Genomic DNA, 26,009 nt, shown 5'->3' on the forward strand with positions numbered 1-26,009 from the left:
CAACACATAAGACAGTAAGATAACATTAGTAAGTCCTTACATATCAATAATTATTTTAAATGTAAACAGATTGAATTCTCCAATCAAAAGGCATAGAGTGGCTGAATGGATAAAAAACAAGAGCCAACTATATGCTGCCTATGAGAGACTCACTTCAGCTTTAAGGGCACACAGGCTCAAAGTAAAGAGAAGGAAAAGGATACTGCATGCAAATGGAAACCAAAAGACAGCAGGAGTGGATATATTTATATCAAACACAGTAGACCTTTAAGTCAAAGACTGTAACAAGAGACAAAAAAGGTTATGTAATATAAAGGGGTTAATTCATCAAGAGGATATAACAATCATAAAAATATATGTACCCAGTATATGACCGAATACTTATAGACCTGAAGGGAGAAAGAGACAATACAATAATAGTTGGGGACTTTAATACACCACTTTCTATAACAGATGGATCATCCAGACAGAAAATCAATAAGGAAGCATCCTTGAAATATACTTTAGATCAAATTAACCTAACAGACTTATACAGAACATTCCATCCAACAACAGTAGAATACACATTCTTCTCAAGTGTACACGGAGCATTCTCCAGTATAGGTCGTATAACAGGTCACAAAACGTCTTAGCAAATTTAAGAAGATTGAAATCATACCAAGTATATTTCTGACCACAATGACATGAAACTAAAAATCAATAACAAGAGGAAAACTGGGAAAATTCACACACACAAAAACACATTCCTAAACAACCATATGGAAAAAAAAGTCCTTGACACTAGTCTCAGCAAAGAGTTTTTGGGTATGACGCCAAAGCACAAGCAACAAAAGCAAAAATTAAACAAATAGGACTACACTGAACTAAAAAGTTCATACAGAAAAAAGCATCAACAAAGTGAAAAGTAACCTGTGGAATGGGAGAAAATATTTGCAAATTATATATCTGATATGGGGTGATATCCAAAGTATATAAAGAAATCATACAACTCAATAGCAAAAAACCCCCCCAAATAATCCAATTAAAAAATGGGCAGAGGAACTGAATAACGTTTTTCCAAAGAAGACACACAAATAGCCAAAAGGTACTCAACATCACTAATTAAAACCACAATGAGATATCACCTCACACCTGTCAGAATGGCTATTATCAAAAGACAAGAGATAACAAGCGTTGGCCAGGATGTGGAGAAAATTGATCCCTTGTGCACTGTTGGAGGAAACATAAACTGGTGCTGCCACTGTGGAAAACAGTATGGAGCTTCCTCAAAAAAATTAAAAATAGAACTACCACATGATCCAGCAATCCAGCTTCTGGGTATATATCCAAAGGAAATGAAATCAGTATCTTGAAAAGACATCTGTACTCCTTTATTTGTTTCAGCATTACTCGCCATAGCCAAGACATGAAAACAACTTACATGTCCATCGACAGAAGAATGGATAAAAAAATGTGGTGTATATATAACAATAGAAAGCTATTCATCCAGAAGAAAGAAGGAAATCCTGCCATTTGCAACAACATAGATGGACCTTAAGAGCATCATGCCAAGCAAAAGAAGTCAGAGAAAGACAAATACTTTTTTTGTTGTTAAAATCACTCAGTTATACAATATAGTGCTACTATAGTCACCATACTTTACATTAGCTCTTCAGACGTTATTAATCTTATAACTGAAAGTTTGTACCCTTTCACCAGCATCTCCCCATTTCCTCCAGCCCCTGGCAATCACTTTTCTACTCTCTGTTTCTATGACTTCGATATTTATTTTGCTTTTATTTTTTTAGATTCCACAAATAAGTGAGACCATGCAGTATTTTACTCATAGAATCAGAGAGTTAGAATGGTGGTTGCCAGGGGCTGGGGGGAAGGAGAAATGGGGAGATGTTGGTTGAAGGGTATAAACTTCTAGTTATAAGATAAATAAGTTCTGGGGAGCTTTTGTACAGCAAGTTGATTATAGCTCCCAATACTCTATTATTTACTTAGTTGCTAGAAGAGTAGATCTTAAATGTTCTCACCAAACAGGCGCACCCATGCACACACATGTTCGCGCGCACACACACACACACACACACACACACACAAATGGTACTTAGGTGAGGTGATGGAGGTGTTAACTAAAATTATTGTGGTAATCATTTCACAGTACATACATGTATGAAATTATCACACGGTATACCTTGAACTTATACAATGTTACATTTCACTTATATCTCAATAAAGCTGGGGAAAAAAGAGAAACCAGCAAGGAGAAAAAGAATAAAGAAGGTGCTTCAAAGAGGAGGTAGGAATCCACCTTGGCATATGTTACTGATAATGCAGGTAAGATAAGAGCTGAGAATTGATCAGTAGGTTTAACCACTGGCAGTCATAAGAAGCAGAAGCACTGTGGATGTGCTGCTTACGCACTGTACAAAGGTCTGTTCAAATAGGTAAGTGGTTGTGAAATACTCCCTGCATCTGCTACAGCCACGTGGAGGGCACAGCTATTTATAATGCATCCATTCAGATGGGTGTCATTTTCTAATTTGCACAAGGCATAGTATTTACTAGCTGAGTCCCTGTTGACAAAGGCAATTTCTGGGCCAATCCCTGTTTGGAATGTGTTCAAGAGAGAATGGGAGGGGAGAAGTTGGAGACACTGAGTATGGACAATTCTTACCCACAGGGTAGTCCATCAGCAGTAGAAGAAAAATAAATTGGGAACTAGAGGGGGAGGTGGAATCAAATAAATTTTATTATTATTTTAAAAATGGGACATTTACCAGTACATCTGAATGCTGATGGGAAAGATTCAGTACAGAAGGATGCTGTGTGCTTGCTTTATTCTAGACACTGTTGTCTCATTTACTTCTTTCCATCGGAAAAGTAAGAAAACGGGAATGGAAAGATTAAAAAACCACATCCAAAGCTACATACTTGTTTGTTTACTGCTGTTTTCCTCATGCCTAGAAAATGTCCAGCACATAGTAGGCAGTCAATTAATATTTGCTGAATATTAACCAGCGGTTGAACTCACATCATTTAATTCCCAATCCTGAACCTTTAAAGGTTGGACTCTGGTACCTTTTTCATGCAGGTCTATGTACATGACGGCAGTTTATTTGCTTTTGTGGAGAGACAGAGGAAAGAAGACATGTATTCACAAGACTTATATCCCTGCGGCCCAGGAGCATGCTTTCCCATTTCTGCATGTGGCTTAGGACAATGTTTGGCACAATTTAAGTATTCAATATGATCAAGGATTTGTTTATCCAGAAGCCACTTGATTATGGGAGTTGGATTAACATTGATTATCCTACAAAATAATTCGTTCAATAAAGTTAAATTCAAAATCTGTTTTAAAGGCTGATGTTTTACTGATTATAAAATAATGTATGCTCATTATAGAAAATACGGAAAATGCAGAAAAGTAGAAAGAAGGAAATCAGTTCACCTCTAATCCCAGTTATCAAGAGACCATTGCTTTTGATCAATTTGGTGCATTTTCTCCTGTCCAATAATTTTAAGTTCATGCTGTGGAACTCGTTGCAATAATAGTAACAACAACTCCATTGCTTGTGCACGTGCAAGGTACATTACCTCACTTAAACTTAACAACCAGCCTATGAAGAAGCAATTAGTTCTGTAACGTTTTATAAATGAGAAAAATGAGGCTCAGAGAGACGGAGCCACCTTGTCGAGGCTGCCAGTGCAGCCATATTAATGCCCTTTAATTCACCCCTCTGATTTCAAGTGCTATTAAATCTAATTTTCTCTCAGGTTGATAAGGGTCTGTTCTACTTTTAAGTGTCTGTCATGCACCTTTAACAATTAAACATTCTCCTTGAAATTCTTCATTGATTGAGCCCCCTTGAAGATTCCCGGCTGTCCTTTGATTCCTCTCTCTGATCTAAGCAGCCTGATTTGTAAACATACAGTTGCTTGCTTCATGGCCTATTGTTCTCTTTAACAATTCTCAAGCTCCAGAAAAAAAATGTTACCTCAGATTGTTAATATACATATATTTTACTGGCACAGAACCTGATACAAAGTCTTGACACAATGGAGATGCTGAATAACAAGAACAATAATTGTTGAATCAGTAAGTTCTTCCACATCTGTATCCTAACCTTGTTGCTACATTTTGGGTTACTTATTCTCCTTCTGGGACTCAGCATAGGATGAGGTGAGAGAGAGAATATGAGAGGACCTTCTGCTCTGTTTAATAACCTCTTTTACGATTTTATGGGGCAAAAGAAACAGCACTTTGAAGGCAGAAGGCCGAGGTAAAAGACTGTTATTAGGCACGGTTTGGGTATTTGATGCATTGTGTGGATAATGACAATGGTCAGTTCTTAACAGCATCAGTGCTTCCCGCATCGGAGCGTTGTTAGGCTTATTTGCTGTAAGTGATCCCTGCTGTGTTAAAAGGGGAAATAAATATCCCAGTTTCATTTTCATATTATTTTTGCAAGGGAAAAGAGAATCATTTTTTGATATACCCAGCTTTTTAGCAGCCTGCCAAAGTTACTATTACCATCATTTGTTACACTGGCTTCAGAAAACAAAACAAAAAAATTCCTATATTCAGTAAGTCTGTTCAGAACCTATTTTATTTTTAACATTCAGTCATGCCTCTTTGCTGATCTTCTGTACTGCTGCTGTGTTGGCATTAGCTTTGCTATTTATGATTTCTGCATTTCTATTATGACTCTCACATGTTCTTTATTTCAGTGCAAAAATATATTTGACCTATCCTAAAAAAAAAAAACAAACCCTGCTTTTTAAAATCCAGGTCCTTCTGCCGTTGTTTCTGTATGTGTCTTCCAAATCTTGGTGACCAAATCCAGAACTGGGAAGGGAGGAGGTTCTACCTCATTTCTATTCCATTGGAGTGGAGTTCATCATTCCTTCTCAAGTATCCAGGAAGGCAGTGATCAAGTTTGAGGAAATATCTAACTATTGTTCACCTTCATGAACCAGTGAAAGCTATTTGCATTTTGGGTGAGGATATTGGAGCACATTCCTGCCCATTTTGGATATGCTTTCAGCTTCGATCATGTTTATGTTGGGAATCCACACCGTCCTCTTTCTGGTTAAGGGTAAGGACCAGACTTCAAAGTCTGTCTCTATACTGACTAGCTTGGACTTCTCTTGTAAAGAGAAAAGAGGATGTGTTCATGTTTTGATCCTGCTTTGATTCCACATGGAGCCTTTCCTTTCCCCCTCCCACAGGCTCCAAGGTTGCAGCTTTTGCCTTGGTCCTCTCTTTATCCACTGCATCCCTCTCGTCTCAAGCCTAAATATGGGACATGTTAAGTTCCACTTTTTCCTGCTATTGCTTGCCAGCCCTGAAAAGCAATATATATTCTTATTCCACATGCTTTTATGTGCCCAGATATGAATTAGGCCAGTAGTTCTCATCCAGAGTGATTTTTCCCCTAAGGGGATGTTGGCAATGCCTGGAAGCATTTTTGATCGTCATGACTGAGGTGGAGGGAGTGCTATTTAATAGCAAAGGATGCCACTAAACATCCGACAGTGCACAGGGTAGCCCGCAACAACAAGGAATTACCTGGTCTAAAATGTCGGTAGTACCAAGATTGAGATATCCTGTGTTGGGTCCTGAATATAAAAATTGTATAAATCACAAGACATTTCTTCATATCAAGTAAAAACATTTTATAGGTGCTATAGTATAAGACAATACTGGTTAGGCACAGAGGACATAAAATGAGTTATAGTAGGATTGGAGTAGGGGGAGGTGTCAGGACATTTTCATTGAACAGATAATGCTTTGTCTAAGACTTGAAAGATAATTGGGAATTTTTCTTGGTGTGTAGGGATGTGGTGAAGAGTGCATTTTAGGCTAAAGAAGTGAATGAAGCAAAAGCTGGAGGGCAAATCGACATTTCAAATTTAGAGAATAACGTATGGCAGAGGCATGGCATGTGCAGCTATGACATATCCTGTATGCAGAGCCTCACACACCATCCTAAATCACTGGTACTTTTTTTCCTAGAAAATATACTTAGCAGCAACGTGGGGAGAGGCGCCTGCATTGAATATTTGGAGACTGGAGCCAAGAAACCAGTTAGGAAACTATTCTAATAGTCTGGTAAGAAATGGTGGGGTGAGAGGGAACGTGGCTTGAACTGTCAAGCTAGTGGAAACCCGGGATGACCATCCAAGTGCATGGCGACTTTCTGTATAACCCTCCTTCCACAGACTATGTAGGAGACATGCCTGGTTACTGCAGGTAAAATTAACTAGGTCATTTTCTCTTGAGTCAAAGAAATATTTGCTAGAAGGAGGCTGTAAAGCATGTAGTAAAGACGGGGTTTGCTGTGAATCTGAAAGTTTACTGTTCTTTGCCCATCATTTTCTAGATGGACTTCCCAGTTTCAAGCAAAAGGGTTAAGTAAATGAAGTGTGGTTCAACGGGGAAGTGAACACAGGCAAGGGGCAGATTTGGGGAAAGATAACATGTTCCCTGAGATTCCTATGGGACACTTAGGGAGAGATACTTGCAGGAAGAGACTGTCACTGATATTAGATTTGGAAACCATCAGTTTGGAGGTAATAAATAAATGTAAGATCAGCAAGAAGACCGTATAGAGCAATTCAAGAAAAGGTTTTACTATAGAATACTGAAGAGCCCTGTTATTTAGAGGCCAGCAGAATCAGAATTTCCAGTAAAGAACATAGCGAAAGCTGGTAAATAAGAAGAAAAGAGTGGTGTCAAGGAATTCAGCATAGATAAGTTTTTTAACCACTGTTTCCAGGGATGGAGATTTTGGCTAGGGTGGATTATTACATTTTAAAATACTCTTCTATTTGACTTGTTACGTTGAGTATGTATCCTAAAAAATACTCTAATTTTATGAGCATAATTTACTAAAATGTACTCTTTTGGTGAACAGTTTGATACTTTTTAATGAAGATTTTCACCCATGGAATCTCATTCTAATCAAAACATAAAATATTCTCTCGTCCTAAAAAATTCCCTTGTGAACCACTGCAATCACAGCTGCACCAACTGCTACCTGAGTCTCCAGCCTGCCGGCTTGCCCTATGGGGTCTGGACTCGCAGCCTCCACAGTCGTGTGAGCCAATTCTTTAAAATATGTCTCTTTATAAATAATATAAACATAATTGTGAGTCTGCTTGTCTTTTCATCTCTGTTATTAGTTACGTACACATTTAGGATTGTTGTATTTGATGAGTTAATACTTCCATTATTAAGAAATGCCCTTCCTAACTTTTACAACATTCCTTGTCCTGAATTCTAATTAGTCTGTTATTAATATAGCCACTCTTGTCTTTATATGGTGTTTGTATACCATATTTTTTTATATTCCTTTATTTTTTATATTTGTCTCCTTATATTTTACAGGTAATTTTTAAACAGTATACAGTTGGGTCTTTTTTAAAAATCAGATCTGACAATCTCTTCCTTTTGATTAGGGTGATCAGACCATTTTTATTTAATATGGTTATTGATAAGGCTAGATTTAAATCTGCCATTTTGTTCTCTGTTTTCTACTTATTCCACTGTTCTTTTTCTCTATTCTTGTCGAATTTCGGAATAATTGAGTCTTTTAAAATTTCACCTTATCTTCTTTGTTCGGGCTTATTACCTATAACAATATTTCTTGTTTTGTTATTCTAGTGATTGTTTTTGGATTCATAGTATACAGTTTTAATTTATCATGCCTTACCTTCAAGTGGCATTATGCAATTTCACCTATAAGATACTTACAATAGTGCATTTCCATTTCTCTCCTCCAAGCCTCTATGCTACTGTTGTCATATATTTTAGACATATACATATTATACAGGCCACATTACTATTTTTGTCTAAATAGTCAATTATCTTTTGGAGATATTTAAATAGAAGAAAATCTCATATGTTTACCCATGTGCTGCTGTTTCCATTCTCTCCCTTACTTTGTGTAGGTCCATATTTCTGTCCGGTGTCATTTTACTTTTGCCTGAAGAAGGTTTTAAAGATTTCTTATAGTCCAAGTCCTCTCATAATACATTTTCTCAGGTTTCATATTTCTGAAAATTTTTTTATTTCCCTTACAGTTTGAAAGACATTTTTGCTGGGTATAGGATTCTAAGTTAGTGCTTATATTTTTATTATTATTTAAAAATTTTAGTACTTTAAAGCTGTTGCTCCACTTTCTTCTTTTTTCTTTTCTTTTTTTTAACATCTTTATTGGAGTATAATTGCTTTACAATGGTATGTTAGTTTCTGCTTTATAACAAAGTGAACCAGCTATACATATACATATGTCCCCATATCTCCTCCCTCTTGCATCTCCCTCCCACCCTCCCTATCCCACTCCTCTAGGTGGTCACAAAGCACCTAGCTGATCTCCCTGTGCTATGTGGCTGCTTCCCACTAGCTATCTATTTTACGTTTGGTAGTATATATAAGTCCATGACACCCTCTCATTTCGTCCCAGCTTACCCTTCCCCCTCCCTCCACTTTCTTCTTACTTCTGTTGTTTCCAACAAGAAATCTGCTGCTGTCTATACGTTTCTCTTCATGTAATGTGTCTTTCTCCACTGCTGCAATTGTTAAGGTTTTCTCTTAAGTACTGGTCTTGAGCAAATTGATTATTGTGTATCTTGGTGTAGTTTTCTTTATGTTTCTTCTGCTGGAGATTCATTGAGCTTGGATCTGTGGGTTTATAGTTTCCCTCAAATTTGGAAAAATAATCATACATTATTTCTTTCAATATTTCTCCCTTTCCTTTCTGGGAATTCTAATCACACATATATTTGGTAACTTGAAGTTCTCCAACAGCTCATTGTTCATTTTAAATTTGTTGTGTTTTATTTTGAATTAGTTCTATTGCTATGTGTTCAAGGTCATCAACCTTTCAAATCTTCTCTTCTGCAATGTCTAAACTTCCACTAAATCCCATCCAGTATAATTTTCATATCAGATATTAAAGTTTTCACCTACAGAAGTTTTGTTTGAATCTTTTTTATAGCTTTCATATCTCTACTTAACTTTATGAACATATGGAATGCAATCATAAGAACATTTCAATGCCCTCTGCTAATTCTAACATACGTACCAGTTCTTTTTCTTTTGATGAATATTCTCTTCACATGGTTCATACTTTCTTGCTTCTTCATGTGTCTCATAGGTTTTGACTGGAAGGCAGTCATTGCGAATTTTACATATTGGCTGTTGAATGAGTGTGTCCAGTCTGGCTGGTATGAACAGGCACTTTTGTTAGCTCTCTCCGGGTACCCTGCACTGTTTACTCTTTTTGGGTGGCTCTGTGCAGAGCCTCAGGTAGTGATCTCATACAAATGTACTGACAAGAACTCTTCTGAAGAGCTAAGCATGGTAATGGTCAAATTGTTAAATTCCTTGGTCTTCTCCAGGGACTTTAGAAAACTTTTAAAATAATTTTGATATGCGGTGAATATAGATGTCTGGTGCGGTCAGGATAAAGCGCTCAAATGCCACTTCATGTGCCCCATATCACTTGCATTTGCTAATTTATATTGGGATGGGAGATCTCATGAGATAAAATAAAAGAATTGGACCTGGCCACCAATGAGGTTCAAAGCTATACTGACATATCAAATGGACCACTGTAACTCAAATGGAGTCCTTTTCAGGAAAGGAAATAGGACCCCTGAGAGATTTCATGATAAAAGACAAGGACTGAAATAGTGAGCCAGATATAGTGGGCTGAAGGGAGAAAGAAGTATTGATTCTCATATAGCGAGGTGGCTGTCACCAGAACTCATCCGCATCCAGCCATACATGGGATGAGTGGGAGGCCAGGGTGGAGTGCGGAAGACCTGAATGTAGCTACGTGCATGCACAAATTGAAAACGCTGAATTGATCTCTGACAACTCTGCTAGGTACACATTCTAAGGGAATATTAAAGAACAATTACAAGATTTCTCACTGTATCACCTTTGCCCAGGTGAATGAGTGGAGAGCTACATAGCAATGTACGATAGGCAGCTTGAGCAAGTAGCACTTTATTATGTCAAATGAACCCAGGGACTGTAAGTTACTCAGCAAGGCTAGTAGCAGTGCTGGTGGTGTCATTGGCTCGCCAGCCCCAACTACTACTGCGGTGGCAGTGGTGAGGAATAGTGCTGGAGGGACCAGTTGACAGTAGCAAGGGTGCTGAGGTTTTAGGCAATCAGGCACCTAAAAGCAGTGGCAAGATTAGATGGCTAGATATGACTGGCATGTCTGTGGGACTAACAGAACCTGGGCTGCAAAGCCATGGTTTTACTAGCTGCGACAGTGAGTGAAAGTTATTGATAGCTGCTATAAAGCTTTGCAGTTCTGTGTTCTAATTAAAGGGCTCACTCCCACCCCACCTCCACTCCCATCAGTTAAGCATAACGCAGAAAAAGCTTTCTCCTTCTCACTTCAAGAATCATGGAGAAGGATTTCTGATCTAGTTATGGCAGTGGCAGCAACTGGATTAGGAATAGAATTCCAGCTTTGAATGGCTTCTTAGTAAGATGGTGGTGCCTAGGCTACATGATCCTTACCAGGAAGCAGTTGCATGCTGTGGCCATCATGACAGACTTATGGACATCTGTCAGCACTGTTGGAGAGTCTCAGAAATATTGGTATAAGAGAATTCTATAAAACAGACTCCTACCTCCTTCAAGAGGTGGGGCCTTGGGGCTTTGATATTTGAATGCAAACGTGAATGGCAATACATTTATATTCACTGTCTAGGGAAAGCTCCATACTTGACTATATGATTTAATATATAATTAGATAATTCAAGAAATTAGATAAATCTTGTTTGAGGCCCGTTGTGTCTAAAGCATCAAGGTAGGTCCCATAAAGCACTGATCAGTTAATTATGCCCTCTGTCTGAAAAAAACTTATAATTTCATAGAAAGCACTAGATGAGTGTACACTGTCCATGGCGTAATGTCCAGTACAAAAGGGAATCAACTTATTTTTTCTGCATCCTATGTGCAGCCATTTACTTAAATCCTTAGAATTTGGTTTCAACAAGGCATGTGGTGTGAGAAATGCAAAGTCCCAAGGAAAAAGCAATTCAATCTATCTATTTGATTCAGGAATACTTTTTTAAAATTAATTTTTATTGGAGTATAGTTGATTTACAATGTTGTGTTGGATCCTGCTGTACAGCAAAGTGAATCAGCTATACATATCCATATATCCACTCTTTTTTAGATGATTTTCCCATATAGGTCATTACAGAGTATTGAGGAGAGTTCCCTGTGCTATACAGTAGGTTCTTATGTCACAAAAAAAAGAAAACTACAGGCCAATATCACTGATGAACATAGATGCAAAAATCCTCAACAAAACACTAGCAAACCGAATCCAACAACACATTAAAAGGATCATACACCGTGATCAAGTGGGATTTATCCCAGGGATGCAAGGATTCTTCAATATACATAAATCAATCAATGGGACACACCACATTAACAAACCGAAGAATAAAGACCGTATGATTATCTCAACAGATGCAGAAAAAAGCTTTTGACAAAATTCAACACCCATTTATGATAAAAACTCTCCAGAAAGTGCATACAGAGGGAACCTACCTCAACATAAGAAAGGCCATATATGACAAACCCACAGCCAACGTCGTCAACAGTGAAAAGCTGAAAGCATTTCCTCTAAGATCAGGAACAAGACAAGGATATCCACTCTCACCACTTTTATACAACATAGTTTTGGAAGTCCTAGCCATGGCCATCAAAGAAGAAAAAAAAATAAAAGGAATCCAAATTGGAAAAGAAGACGTAAAGCTGTCACTGTTTGCAGATGACATGATACTATACATAGAGAATCCTAAAGATGCTACCAGAAAGCTACTAGAGCTCATCAATGAATTTGGCAAAGTTGCAGGATACAAAATTAATGCACAGAAATCTCTTGCATTTCTATACACGAACAATGAATGTTCAGAAAGAGAAATCAGGAATACTTCTGGGAGGAGTTGGGATCTGAGGCAGCACTTGAATGGTGGGTAGTATTCAATATCTTGAATAGCACACACCAGGGCATAAGAGCCTTACGAGGAGAGGAAACCATGCAGGCACGAAGTAGAAAATGTGGGCATTTTGAAGGCTGGATGGATTATTAGGTATATGTAGGGGAGTTGTTGAAGCCAAGGCTAGAAAGATAGGAGGGACATAGGGAGGATTTCATTGACAATTAAAGGCAATGAAAAGTCTGAGTGTTTTGGGGGCAGAGAAATAATAGGTTTATCAGCCTCTGCATGATTTCCCTAGTTCCACAAAACTGGACCTACTTAACTTCCTCCCTCAAAATACAACCCTGCCCAGGTTCTCATACCAGACTAAATAAAAAGCAAGGAATATTACAACAGAGTTAGCATCTCTACGCCTAAATCCAGTGGGACCTAGCCTTGGCCACCCTCTACAACCCCTGGAGATACCTATCATTCCCATTTTTATTTCTAATGGGAACCCGATTTTCCCTCTTGGAAACTCTGGTTCTGTCTATGCCTGAATCCTGACTGAGCCTGCCATGCCCTTGGAAAACTATGGATACTATGATTTTCCCGATATCTGTGGTGTTCTCTCTTGCTTTTGGTGACCAGCCTCATGCCAGTTTCCATTTTTCTTCTTCTTTTTTCCATCTTATTTGCTAAAGAATCACTCATCTTTGGGTCAGATCCACAAAATGTAAAAATGATGAAAAATACTAATTTGGCAGCAATGTAGGGAATGGTCTTATTTAAAGCAAGTCAGTGGGAAGGCAATAGGGCCTGAACTACAGCAGTATGCAGGGGAAGAAAAAGAAAAGGAAGAACTGGTAGAGAGAGTGGGACAAAGAAAGCATTTACATTGCTGAATTAATAAAAAGAAACGAGATTTGTGGAGTGAGGGCAAATCAGGACTTGGTAACAAGGTGCAGGGAAAGATGGGAGAGAAATCCCAAGGACCTGGATAAAGTTCCACACCTGGGTGACTAGGAGCGATGTGAGCAGTCAGAGCACAGTTCCACTCAGTAGGAAATGCCCAGCTCAGAAAAAATGAATTTGAGAGACGCGTAATGGGACTTGGATTGAACTACTCTCTACTTGAATAAAGTGAGAAAGTGGAGAGTTTGGAATGGGACATGTTGAGCTTAATGGTAAAATTGTTTAAAAAAAAAAGCCTGAAGGAATATTTGAGGAAGATATGTAGCGTGTATATTCATTTGGGGAATCTCATATCTTGGTGTGATAGTGAAAGTCATTGTGGTATAAGAAGAGGTGAACAGAAAGAAAATAAAGCCTCCGAAGGCAAAATCTAAAAAAAAAAAAAAAAAAAAAAGCACATATATGTTTTTAGTTATGTATGTGATAGAAGGAACAATCCCAGTGACTGGAATCAGTGGCCGTGGTGAGGATGGCTAGGCGACAACAGCAGGAGGGGAGCATTCTAAGTAAACGTGTAATCTAAGTAAAAGTAGTATGTTTTCTAAGCAAATGAAGTTTCTTTGTAAGTTTCTTATATGTCTCTGCCATCCTCCACCAGAATAACACTTCTAAGTCATATAGAAATTCTATAGTCTTTTATATAGAAATTCCACCACTGGCTGGCTTCCCAGGTCCCCAGAGTCTGTGATTATGTTAAACAACATAAAATTTCCCATTTTAGTGGACCAAAAATGGTTGAACATTTGAAATTTTATATGGTTCCACCTAATAGGGCAGTGAGTTTCCGATGGAAATAAGCACAGCAAATAAAGGTTGCCTGTTCTCAAATCCCAACCAGCTCTTCTGTCCTGACAAATGGGCTGAACTACCTGTGAAATCTAAGAATTTCTTTTCCTTGAGAGGAGAAGCACTGCCTTAGGCTCAAGTAGGTTTCTGTCTGGTTCCATTCATTGCTGCCTTCCTGTGTGTCTTGACACCATGCTTCTTGTCTTGAGCTCTCAGGTGATCAGGGTCCTAGTGGTATGTGTGGAGAATGGTGGGGTTCTCACAGATTAAGTCTCATGGAAACCCAGCATATTCGTGGACCTGGATGAGCATCATACCAGCTGGACCATCTCTGGGCAAGTTGTTGCTTAGAAGTAAAGAGAAATTCTCTCCAGAAATAATAGAGTGGACTCCAGCTTGACAGTTGGTGCATGGGATGGCTGAGTGATCCGCTGTGTTGATCTAGTTCCCAGACAATTTCTGGATGCCCAAACAGTGTCTGTCAGGAAGATACAAACGCTCCCTACTGGTCATGCTTGTACCTGATCCTTTCTTTTTTTGCCTGCTCCACAATATCTCACCATTCCTTTTGCAACAGATCTTGTCGAGGCTTTATAACAAAAGTTAGTCAAAGGATAAATTTTGTTCTCCTTGAAGGCAAGAAACACTTAATTTTAAACAAGCTTCTGCAACAAAGGAAGTAAAAAAATATTTAATTCCTGTATCAAAACAACCTTGAGGGCTTCCCTGGTGGCGCAGTCGTTAAGAATCCACCTGCCAGTGGGGACACAGGTTCGAGCCCTGGTCCAGGAAGATCCCACATGCCATGGAGCAACTAAGTCCGTGTGCCACAACTACTGAGCCTGCGCTCTAGAGCCCGCGTGCCACAACTACTGAAGCCCACACACCTAGAGCCCGTGCTCCCCAACAAGAGAAGCCACCGCAATGAGAAGCCTGCGCACCGCAACGAAGAGTAGCCCCCCTTTGCCGCAACTAGAGAAAGCCCGTGCACAGCAATGAAGACCCAACGCAGCCATAAATAAATAATTAAAAAAAAAACAAAAACAACCTTGAACATTCACAACCTGCTACAACCGGTTGTCCTAAAAATGGTTAATTAGCAATAACTTCTCTTCACACTCTGTGGACAAGGGTACTTTTTGAGACAGGTTCTCTTGTACAAATAAGAGCTGCATAGCTAGAAAAGTTTTCTATAAGGGTTTACTAAATGAGTAAGGAATACAAGGACAATGAAATCTTCCTTGTGGTAAACTGTGTTTATCATGTAAATTTTGGAAAGATTCTGACCTGCTCATTGAAGGGCTTTGTCATTCTTGCCTCTTTTGTCTGACTGGCCACTAGATGATGTCTTCTGGAAATTTTCAAAATTACAGTACTTAAAAAATTGCTGGGCATTTGTACAGCAAAAGTGACAAAACACAAGGCCACTGTGTAAGAACTGATTCTCTGAGGAAATGCACAGGCCTGAGGTTTTGGGCTTCAACGGCTGAGAGGCAAATTGTTGCCATCCATCGCCCTAAATTTAAACACGCCTACCATGATGTGTTTCCTTAAAGGAAAGAAAGTGTGGCATTTTATTTCTAGCTGGTTGTCTGAAAGAAAAGGCAGGATTTTTAATGGAAGGAGATAACGTCTGCTTTATGTATGATGAAGAATGGAGATTTAAGCAGTATAGCTACACTGCTTGTTGTCTGGGGGCAAAGGAGAAGAGATAGCTGAAGTTTTGTGCAATAGAAGGGTGGTCCCCATCTCTTAGCCATTCTCCCTCTGACTCATTTGTTCCTCTAAAACACACACATATGTGTCACCAGGACACTTGTGCGGTTCTCTCAGCCAGGCGGTAGATTTTAGTGCCTTTTGTGTGAAGTCAGATACGCAGTGTTCATCGTTATTAGCTAAAGCAATTGCCTCTGATCCACCGGAGCAAACCGGAGGGTAACTGGCTGACTTCAGAGCAGCTGGTCGCTGGGCTCAGGCAGCGGCATGGCACTGCGTTTTCCCTCCACCTTTTTGTGACTTATTGTCAGTGCGGTCACACCCTGAGGGCTTCCCAAATATTTTCTGTGTGACAGAAAGTTGCAGTGCTTTTTCTTAGTAATGCTTCCGGTTTCCTTTTGGTCCTTAAATATTTCATCTCCTCGGAGGAAGGAAGGGGAAAAGGGAGTTGGGCTTTAGACAGGGAAGACAGGATTGAGAATGGGATTTTACCCCATCTGGAACTCAAAACTCTGCACCAAGCCCAGTGCAGTTACTGAAACACCAGTCAAGTTTTGTAGCTGCAACAGGCCATAGAAATCCAATAAAATATATTGAGGTCATCACAGGGACAATTTTCGGAAATAGATGTTTTTGAAGGAGGGGATATCTGTGATCAAGCAACTCTCCATCTCCCAGTCAAAATATTTGTTTTCTGAAGCAGCAAAGTGGCTTTTCCCCCCTAATATTCCCATACACTCATAGATGGCTGAATTCCAAATACCCTGCCATTATCCTTGAGTTTACAAATGGACCTTTCTGAAGGTCAACTAAATAATCCTTTTGAAGCTAAAGAAACTAGCAAACTGTAGAATCATTTGCTGTAAAAGGTAGCGTCAGCCAAATTAAATGAAGATGCATAATGGGGGGATGACCCCGTATGAGGGGAGAGATATTAGATTCATTCAGCTTGTGCCATTGCCATGAAGCAATAGCAATCTGGCAGCATCTCAGATGACGCTCTGCTTTGGCACACGTTCCTCTGGAACCTCTAGATGTGCCCTCTCCTCTATATGGATTTTAGTAATTATTTTCAGAGCTAAATTTTAATCTTAAAATGAAACAGGCATTTTAGGATACCCATATACTCTTAAGAATTGGAGTGGCTTCTCTCTCATCTTAAACTTTGATCTTCTAAACAGAATAGTTGGGGGGAGGGGGAGGGGCTTGTAAGTGTGTATGCATGTGTTGGGGATGAGAAAGGTAATAACTGGGAAGACAGTCCCTTTCTGCTTTTTCTAGATGCTGACAGTGACTGGTTATTCATCCCTACTTGGTGTGGTTCCTGAGAAAGATTTTGAAAATAGAAAAAAGAGTTCTAGACGGTACTATAGAAAATTTCGAGTCCATATTAAATTGAGCAAACCAAGGAAACCAAAGAAGTTAGGAGTCTTGCCTGGTGTCTTGCCTCTTGTTCATAACAGAGTCACTACAAGAACAGCAGTCTGTTTTCTCCCAGGACAATGATTTTTTTTTTTTTAAACTACAGTAGCCTACCTAGATAAAGGTAAGGAAAATGAGAGTTGGCTCTGCTACTATGAATGAAATGATTTCAGGCAAAACAAGTAACTTCTCTGAGCTTACATTTCCATCTGTAAGATGGAAATCACAATGACAATCTTAGTGATCTCTTACCACTACTGTGATGATCAAAAGACATGGGTTGAGTGAGAGCTTTTTTGAAGAATTTAAAATGCTGTATGGATATTAGAATCCCTTGCTTCAATTAAACCTTTTTGTACCTTGTATTTTGGGGGTAGGCTGGTGACTGCGTTTGAGCTTTTGAAACAGAATCCTTGACAACACAGGTAAGAAGCATCAATGCTGAATGTTTGTCTGAGGTAGTATTTCTGGGTGTGTGTGTGCATGTATATATAGGGATGAAAGTCTCAATCCAGCCCTGCTATAACACAAAGATGGGCATTTAGAGTGAGATGTGTCACTAAAGTGAAAAACTTACTTAAAAACATAGGGTGAGGGAAAACGCAGGTCTCTGTTCTTTCCTGGCTAAATGGGCTGAGTGTCTCTTGGCCCGTGGGTTTCCTTGGAGCCATGTCTCTTAATGGCCACCAGTGCAGCAGAAGCCAGCTATGAGAGCAGACACTGGTGTGTTCCAGATGTGTAATGCTAGACAGAAGCACCAGAGGGCAAGTTTTAAGAGCTAGAGAAAGGGGTGTAGTAAAAAAGAGATTTGAAAATCTTTTAATCTACTCAGTTTCATCTCAAGCATTCCAAAAGGCAGGGTTCTCTACCTGCATATAGAATCAAAATCCTGGAATAGAGACCAAATCCCAACTCTAAGTCAATATGAAGACACCCAGTACAAGCAAACGCTCAAGCAGAGTTCACAGTGACTAAAAGAACAAAGGAAAAAGAGAGGGAGATTAGAGCATTTTGCAAGCAAACAGCTTTTATGCCTTTTGCAGCAACTACCTCATATGAAGATCTTGGGATATATGCTATTTGTTTATATTGAAATAAGCAGCAGGGCATTTCATCTACGAAATGCTTTGGTGATGAATTATAAACAGGGCAGGAATGGAAAGGCCAGCGAAACTCTTTTGTTGCCATCAGATGATATATAAAATATTTCCAGACACCAATTCTCTTGGAAAGTCCCCAATTTGGAAGATTATTTATTGGGGAGAGATGAATTCTATTAGAGACAAATAGAGTCGGGAAAACCGTAGACCGGGAATGAAAACTATTAAAATCAAATGGAGTCAGGAAAACAGTATTACAATGTTTTTCCTCCTAAATTTAAACTATGCTGTCTGAATATGAGCAGAAAACAGAAAAGATGGTATGCAGAAAGCAGGCATTCGCCCTACCATCCTGATCCATTCGTTGCAAGAAAGAACTGGCTACAAGCCATAAGATCTAATTACCCAGAATTGCCTTTCCTGCCCCAGAGCAATCATTTTGATGACAGCCTTCTCTGCACTGTAAAACAAGATGGGGAACCTGTGCTGTATAAACTGCCTTGCGCTTCCTTCCCTTCGTCTGCTATCAACCTCCCCATCTCATTTATTTTCCACACATTAATGGTAGCAGTCACCTTGAGCCGGTGATGCAGAGTAATTTCCACAGAAACCTTGATCAGAAACCATAAATCAGCCTGATGTGCTTTTATGGTCTAATAACATTCCGGTTGCTCCTACAAGCCTGTATGTAAAACTGCACTGCAGTGAGTCCTTCGGATGTTTTTTTTTCCCTTTTCGTACAGTGCGTGCGCCTGCGCTCTCCAGGGCTCTCCCCAACCCCGATCCCACCCCCCACCCCCTTCTCTTCTCACTCTCTACCTCTCTAGGTATAGTATTTATAGACACACATGTGCATGGGCATTTTAGTCACGTGGATATAGTTCATTTCTAACGAAACCACATTTAAATGGCGTTACATATACTCCTCATGGTGGCAAGGGAGGCAGATTCTCTCAGGAGCGTAAGATGATGCATTCATTGGGTTCTCATTGCTGCATCTTAACAAATGAACTGCCTCTGACCCCAAAATAAAATGGCATAACTATTTTGGGACCATTCGGTCTTTTAAATGATTCAATTATTTTTTTTTCTTATTAGGACACTGGAGGCTGCCCCCATTCCTCAGGGCTACCCTGTGGCTCGGTTGGCTTGAAGTTGAGCTGTATCTGATTCTTTGCACTATGGCCCACGGTCTGCAGTACCACTGACCACCTTGTCTCCTACTACTCCCTAGGAGGCTGAATTAAGATGGAGCAATGGGGGCTTCCCTGGTGGCGCAGTGGTTGAGGGTCCGCCTGCCGCTGCAGGGGACACGGGTTCGTGCCCCGGTCTGGGAGGATCCCACATGCCGCGGAGCGGCCGGGCCCGTGAGCCATGGCCGCTGGGCCTGCGCGTCTGGAGCCTGTGCTCCGCAGCGGGAGAGGCCACAACAGTGAGAGGCCCGCGTAACGCAAAAACAAAACAATATGGAGCAATGGGACTAGAGGAGAGGCAGGGAGCGGATCAGTGAGTTTGCGGTAGGGGCTGTGGAGGGCTGGGTGAACATGGCAGGGAAGCAGTGAAAGGGGAGTTGGGTTGGCAGCTCAGGGGGCTCTGCTGAGCGACGGGGGTGCTGGGCATGTCACCAGGAGCTGACAGTGATGTTGCAGCTGGCAAAGAAGCTCCGGTGTCTAATTGGACTGGTGTGGGATTAGAGGTAGAATTAGCAGTGCATCTGAGTTAACCATAGTGGGGCAACCTCACCCGAGCCTGCCCCCAAAATCTAATCGGATCTGTGCACTTCAGCTCAGAACTGACAACAGCAGCAAAACGAAACCGGCGCAGGCCCAATCCACACATCCTTCACCTATCTGAGAGCCTGCCAGCCAGACATCCCCTGGGTGTGTGTGCCTGTCTGGAGCATGCAGCAATTTCTGGTTTAAAACGTTTCAAAAATACAGCCTCTCATAGCTGTGTTTTCGTCAGAATGGAAATATCTGCAACAAGCCAGTGTCACTCCTGCATTGCCACTCGGTGAATTAGTACAAGAAATTAACAAAGACCGTTTGACTCACTCTGAGAGAATGTTTAGCCTTGCTTTGGAAGTGAGGAAAGCTGGCAATGATCTCTGATTTTTCACTGCTAATGCACTGAGTGATAATTACTCCCCAGTAGACCTACATAAATTCCAACCTTCTTAGCTGGTGCTTCATGAATATACTAAGGGGAAAAAGGTACCCTGGGGCATTAATCAAATTTGCCAGGGTACTACTCCTTGCTGGTTAAAAGATACATCTGAAATTATTTATACATATATCTATTTTTATATGCCTACTAACATTGCTCTTGTGTGCACTCATGCGCACATCTGGCGTAACAACAGGGCAAGCCTTTGCAAGGATGCTCCAAATGTCAGTGGAGGGGTAACTGCAGAACATGGATCTCGTCTTCATCTGTAGGGCTCTTTGTTTCCAACTGTAAATCATGATATCTAATTCCCTCACTTCACACATAATGGTGATCAGGTTAGGCAGTGGCCACAGCATTTGTTAAAATTTATTTCCTGTAGTCTTAAAAATGTGTTTTTCTTTTTTGAACCACCAATATTTCAGGAAGCTGCAACCAGTCCTGCACCCCAAATCTTCAGTAAAAGCTCAGTATTGAATTTTCAGAAGTTGACAGGCAATTTCTCCTTTTGCAATGGCCTGAGCTTTTCAGGATTGCAGTAGCAAAGGCTAAATGTGAAAAAGAAATGGGGGTGAGCAAAAGCGCTTTCTCTCCACAGCGTCCACTGCCCTTCGATTCAGAGACCAGCATTTGTTGTCTGTTTAGGAGCTATTTCTAAACCCTCCTAGCTGGAGGCAATGTACACCAGACCAGTGGGGTGGGAGCAATAAAGGAGAAATGCAGTAAAGAACAAATTCTTTTCAGATTAGCTGATTGGCAGTTGTGAATAATGCAGCTCCAGCACTAAAGCAAGAAAGAGCAGCTTCAACCTTGGCACTCATTATTTTGCTGTAAGCCTTTTTTTGCTAGGAACATTTTTCTCTTTCAAGTCTTAAACTATGTTAACTCCTTATGATCTAGCCATTTTTCCAAAAGGGTGAACTATAAAGACCCTTTGTTGAAACCTCTAAGTTGTGGATGTGAAATGATAGCAAGAAACAATGGCATTCTCAAACACTCTTCCCACCTGCACTGAAGTTATGACAAAAAAATTTACCCTCTGGGTTAAATACTATTCATTCTGCATCAGACCCGAAAGGCATTTTGAAAAAAAAATGAAAGAAATTGGGTACATATGTGCTTTATATGTATGGCTACATAAAGAACTCAGATCAATTAAAATGGGAAGAGGATATATGAAACGGTCATTTAGTGATTCTAAAGATATTTTCATTCTTGGCAGTCATGAGGATACAGTCCACCAGATTGATCTTTAAATCCTCTGACCTAGTTCTGAAAGTAAATTATCAGACCAATTATAGGCTGGATTTATTTCAAATTGATATAAAATAGTCTTTTTGCTTAATTATTTCTATGATTTAACAATAATACATTTGTGTTCAATTATGACATTTATTGAGAGAGAAGGAATTCTTCTACAAAATCATTTGTCTTTCCACGTATTTCCATTGTTTTATTAAAATATTTCTTTCCAAATTGTTTATTTTTATCCTTAGGTCCAATGATTACATTATAATTTTAAAATGCTATTTTTCTTATTATAAAATCAATAAATGTTTTAATAAAAGACTAAATGGCTAGATATATAATTTGTCTAAAAGAAAATTTGATCTCTCAGACCCTTCAATTGTTAAAAATAAGGGATTACCTAGTTTCAACACTGTTAGTGGCAGTATTTGTGGAAACCTTCCATTGTTCTTTTTTTTTTTTTTCCTTTTTTGCATCCTAAATTGTGAACCTTTATGAATAGGAATCCTATCTCAGTTATCTTCACACTCACCTCAACCTTGTTTAGAACCTGACTCACATTTGGCATTCAATATGCATAGTTTGAATACATACATACATAAATAATAGTATAGGTAGTTAATTGCTGGGATAATATACTATGTATTTTTAAAGTATGCTAGTTTTCTTAATTATACAGTACAATAAAATAACACATTTCTAGATATCTCACACAAAAAGCAATTTGGGAAAAAATAAACTTTTCTAAAACTATTTGCATGCACTGTTGTGATATTGTTATTTATAATTAGAAATATATATATATATATTTGGTCCTTGTCCCATTTCTGGCACAGAACTCCCCAAACCCTTGGAACTTTCTAAGTGTTGAGAGTGATTAAAATATCTTTTGTTATAGTAATGAACTGGCTTTTGGAAAGCACCTACTTTCCAAAGTAGTTGGGGGCTGGTTGCCAATGGGGTCAACCATGTGATTTGAGGATTGGAACTTTCAGTCCCACCCTCTGACCTCTGGGGAGGGGAGAGGGGATGGAGGTTGAGCCAACTGCCAATGGCCAACGATTTAATCAACCCTGCCTATGAAATGAAGCATCCATAACAACCCAAGTGGACAGTGTTCAGAGAGCTTCTGGGTTGATGAACACATGGGGAGAATGGCATGCTCCGAGAGGGCATGGAAGCTCCCCGCCTTTTCCCCATGGCTTGCCCTATGCATCGCTTCCATCTGACTGTTCTTGAGTCATATCCTTTTATAATAAACTGGTGATCTAGTAAGTAAAATGTTCCTGAGTTCTAGCTGCTCTAGCAAATTAATCTAATCTGAGGAGGGGGTCATGGGAACCTCTGATTTATAGCCAGTTGGTCAGAAACACCAGGTAAAACCTGGGCTTTCGACTGCCATCTGAAGGGGGGTTGTGGGGGAGGAAGGTGGCAGTCTTGTAGGACTGAGCCCTCAACCTGTGGAATCTGATGCTATTTCCAGGTAGATAATAGAATTTGAGTTGAATTCTCAGACACCCTGCTGTTGTCCAAGAATTGCTTATGGTGCGGGGAAGCCCCCCAACACACACACACGCACACGCACACACACACACACACACACACACACACACACACACACACACACACACACACACACAGGAACTGGATCCAAGAACCTAATTTACTTCGACCAGGCTCCTGTCTCGTATGGTTGCTAGGGAGTTTAAAAGCTCTGGCTTCTGTGGGCTAATATGCAAATATCAGAGAAGGCTCTGTACTTATTTCTAGTTTGTAGCTGATGTTTAGCACATTTTAGAAGGCTCAATAGTCTGGCAGTAAATAATTATTGAGCACCTGGTATATAATGTAAATGTCCCAATTTATGAAGAATGCAAGACACAGGAGACAACTGACTCAAACTCTTTCCTCCTAAAGAGACCCATCTGGGGCTTTAACCACCAGTTGGTATCATACAGATGCTTCCGCAGAAAATCTAGGAAGAAGTATTTGTTTCTTGAGGTTCAATGATGGCACAGCCTCTGGGACTCTAGCTTTGATAGAGTCCTATCAATCTTCCACTCCAATCTCCTGGCCAAACTACCAATTCAAACACTAAGCCTTTCCCCACATTCCTTTCTATACATTGGTGGTTCTAGTTTTTTTTTTTGTTTTTTTTTTCTCCACATGCAAGATTATGCTCTTATCTTTTCTTGATGACATTCTACCCATCCTTGCAGGTCCACTTAAAATAATAGCTTCCTGGTTTCCCTGGTGGCGCGGTGGTTGAGAGTCTGCCTGCCGATGCAGGGGACACAGGTTCATGCCCCGGTCCGGGAAGATCCCACATGCCGCGGAGCGGCTGGGCCCGTGAGCCATGGCCACTGAGCCTGCGCGTCCGGAGCCTGTGCTCCGCAACGGGAGAGGCCACAACAGTGAGGGGCCCACGTGCCGCAAGGAAAAAAAACAAAACAAAACAAAACCTTCCTAAGAAAGCCATTCCTGCCCCCTCAGCCAAATAGGCTCCACCTCTCTGTCTGAGCTCTAAAGACTTCTCATTATACATTTACAGCTCATGCGTGTGGGACAAATGTCATGGTAGACATTTGTTCTCTTTGGTGTTGACTGTCAATGTTGTCTTTCACATATTTGCCTATAATTACACAGACAGGAAAGTGAAGAATGACTCATAATATTATTATGTCTACTGATAGGTATGTTCTAACTCTGCCTCCCAAACCAAAACTTTTGTCTTTATTAGTTAGTGTACATTCATTTTATTTTTCCCTTTAGACTTTTCTAAAGACACTAGTTTCTTTATTTTTGTTTTTTTTCTGGAGCATGTATCACAAAGTTTTGTACATGACTGGGATTCTGTAAAGATTTGAGTTTAAATAAATCAGATATAGTCTTTGTAGAGGGCATCAAAGAGGTAGGACAAAGAAGAAATCAGTTCTTCAATTACAAATTACTTATCAAGGACCTACTATGGTGATTAGGTGATTAAAGGTACAGGAATACATAGAATATAGTAAGTGCTTGAAGGGAAGAGGCTATCTAATAGAAGGAGGCAGGCTGATAATTCTAGGCAACTACAATTTAATGCAAATATTAAGATGCTGGGGACAAACACAGTCTTTTATCAGAACTCACAGAGGCACATCTTTTGGAAGGGTTTTTAATTTATTCCCCTCTTCTTTTCAAACCTTCTAAAGGTGCTTCAGGCTCGTGAGAAACAGAGTGGAAGAGAATTATGAAAAAATTATTTTAAAAAATAGTAAGGGAAATAAAAGAAGGATGAGTGGGCAAAAACAACCCTGGAGAGACCTGCACACATTAAGCGTGTACACGAAGGAGTGAATGAACCCAAGTGCCGAAAGGCAAGCCTTTGAATCAGAGATTGTGTGGAAGGCGCCCTAGGAGAAGGCTCTTCTCTCAGAACTCAGCAAGAACAGCTGAGCAGAGCAGCTACCGCACTGTGATTTTGCAACCCTGGTGTCAATATTTTCATCAGCTGCCAATAACAATTTGGATTTGTGCATCTATTCCCCAAAAAGAGCTGATATGAAATTAAAGAGAACTGTTACCTTCCAAATGCTTTCGAATTCTACCTGGAAAAAAAAGAAAAAGTTCCCTTCATTGTTTTGATGATTATCATCTTTTTTGTGTGGTGTTTTGTTTAGGTTAATTTCCAAGCAGCCACAGCAAATTCAGCTCCGCGCCCCATGCCTTGTTCATAGTATCACTTAAGAAATACTTGTTGAAAAAAATAAATGAATGTAAAGGTGAGACATGCCAGCCTATTTAAAGGGGTGATCCATATATTTTCCAACTGGGGACACTTCAAGTTGTAGGATAAAGGAATTCAGTGTTCTTTAGAATTCACCTAGCAGTCATTATGATCCCAGGCGAGTGGGCATATGGCCATTTCTCAGGATGAATCAGGACACATTTTAATAGTTAGTTCTGGCAGTTCAAAGTGGAATGGATTTATTTCAAGAGGCTCAAGAAAACCTCATTTTGAAGGCTCTAATAAAAAGTAAGGATGATAAAGAACACTGTTTTTCATGATAAGGAAAATTCTGCCTTTCAAGAGAGACATCATAATTTCTTCTAATTATAAGAAAAATGTTGCTGCCTTGAGTGCTCTTATTCATGTGTACAGCCAAAGGGATTTCTGCATAAAAGAATAATTAGGTTCTATCCCTTCATAATAAATTTTTTAAAAATCAGCTATCTTTCTTTTCTTTTATACCTTTTCCCCCTCATATTCTTTGACCTCTACTCTGCTGAATCTTTTATATGTCATGGAAGGAAGATTTAGAGGGGCTTTGATTTCTCCACTTCCTTTGGTGGCTGGCAGTGTTTGCTGTGCTGAATTTGGAAGTGCCTAATTTGGGAGTTCTGTTCATGTTGGGCTGTAAACTGATCAGATTTCATTTTATGTGTGAAGATCATTTTCCGTCCGTGGATTTAAACATTTTATTTGCCTGAAATACATAGTACATAATGTACTGTGGGCATTTATTTAGGAAAGCTCTTAAGCAACTTCGTTTTAGAGACAAAGGACATTCTGGGAAGCTTTACCCTTTAACCATATGAACAGTTACGGAGGAGCTGGGGTCACCCCACAGTTCTGAGATGGTGACTGCAATCACATCT

This window comes from Delphinapterus leucas, chromosome 2, assembly GCF_059928025.1.
Source record: "Delphinapterus leucas isolate spDelLeu-1000000601 "Yukka" chromosome 2, BTC_Dleu_Yukka2, whole genome shotgun sequence".
In the NCBI taxonomy this organism is placed as follows: Eukaryota; Metazoa; Chordata; class Mammalia; order Artiodactyla; family Monodontidae; genus Delphinapterus; species Delphinapterus leucas.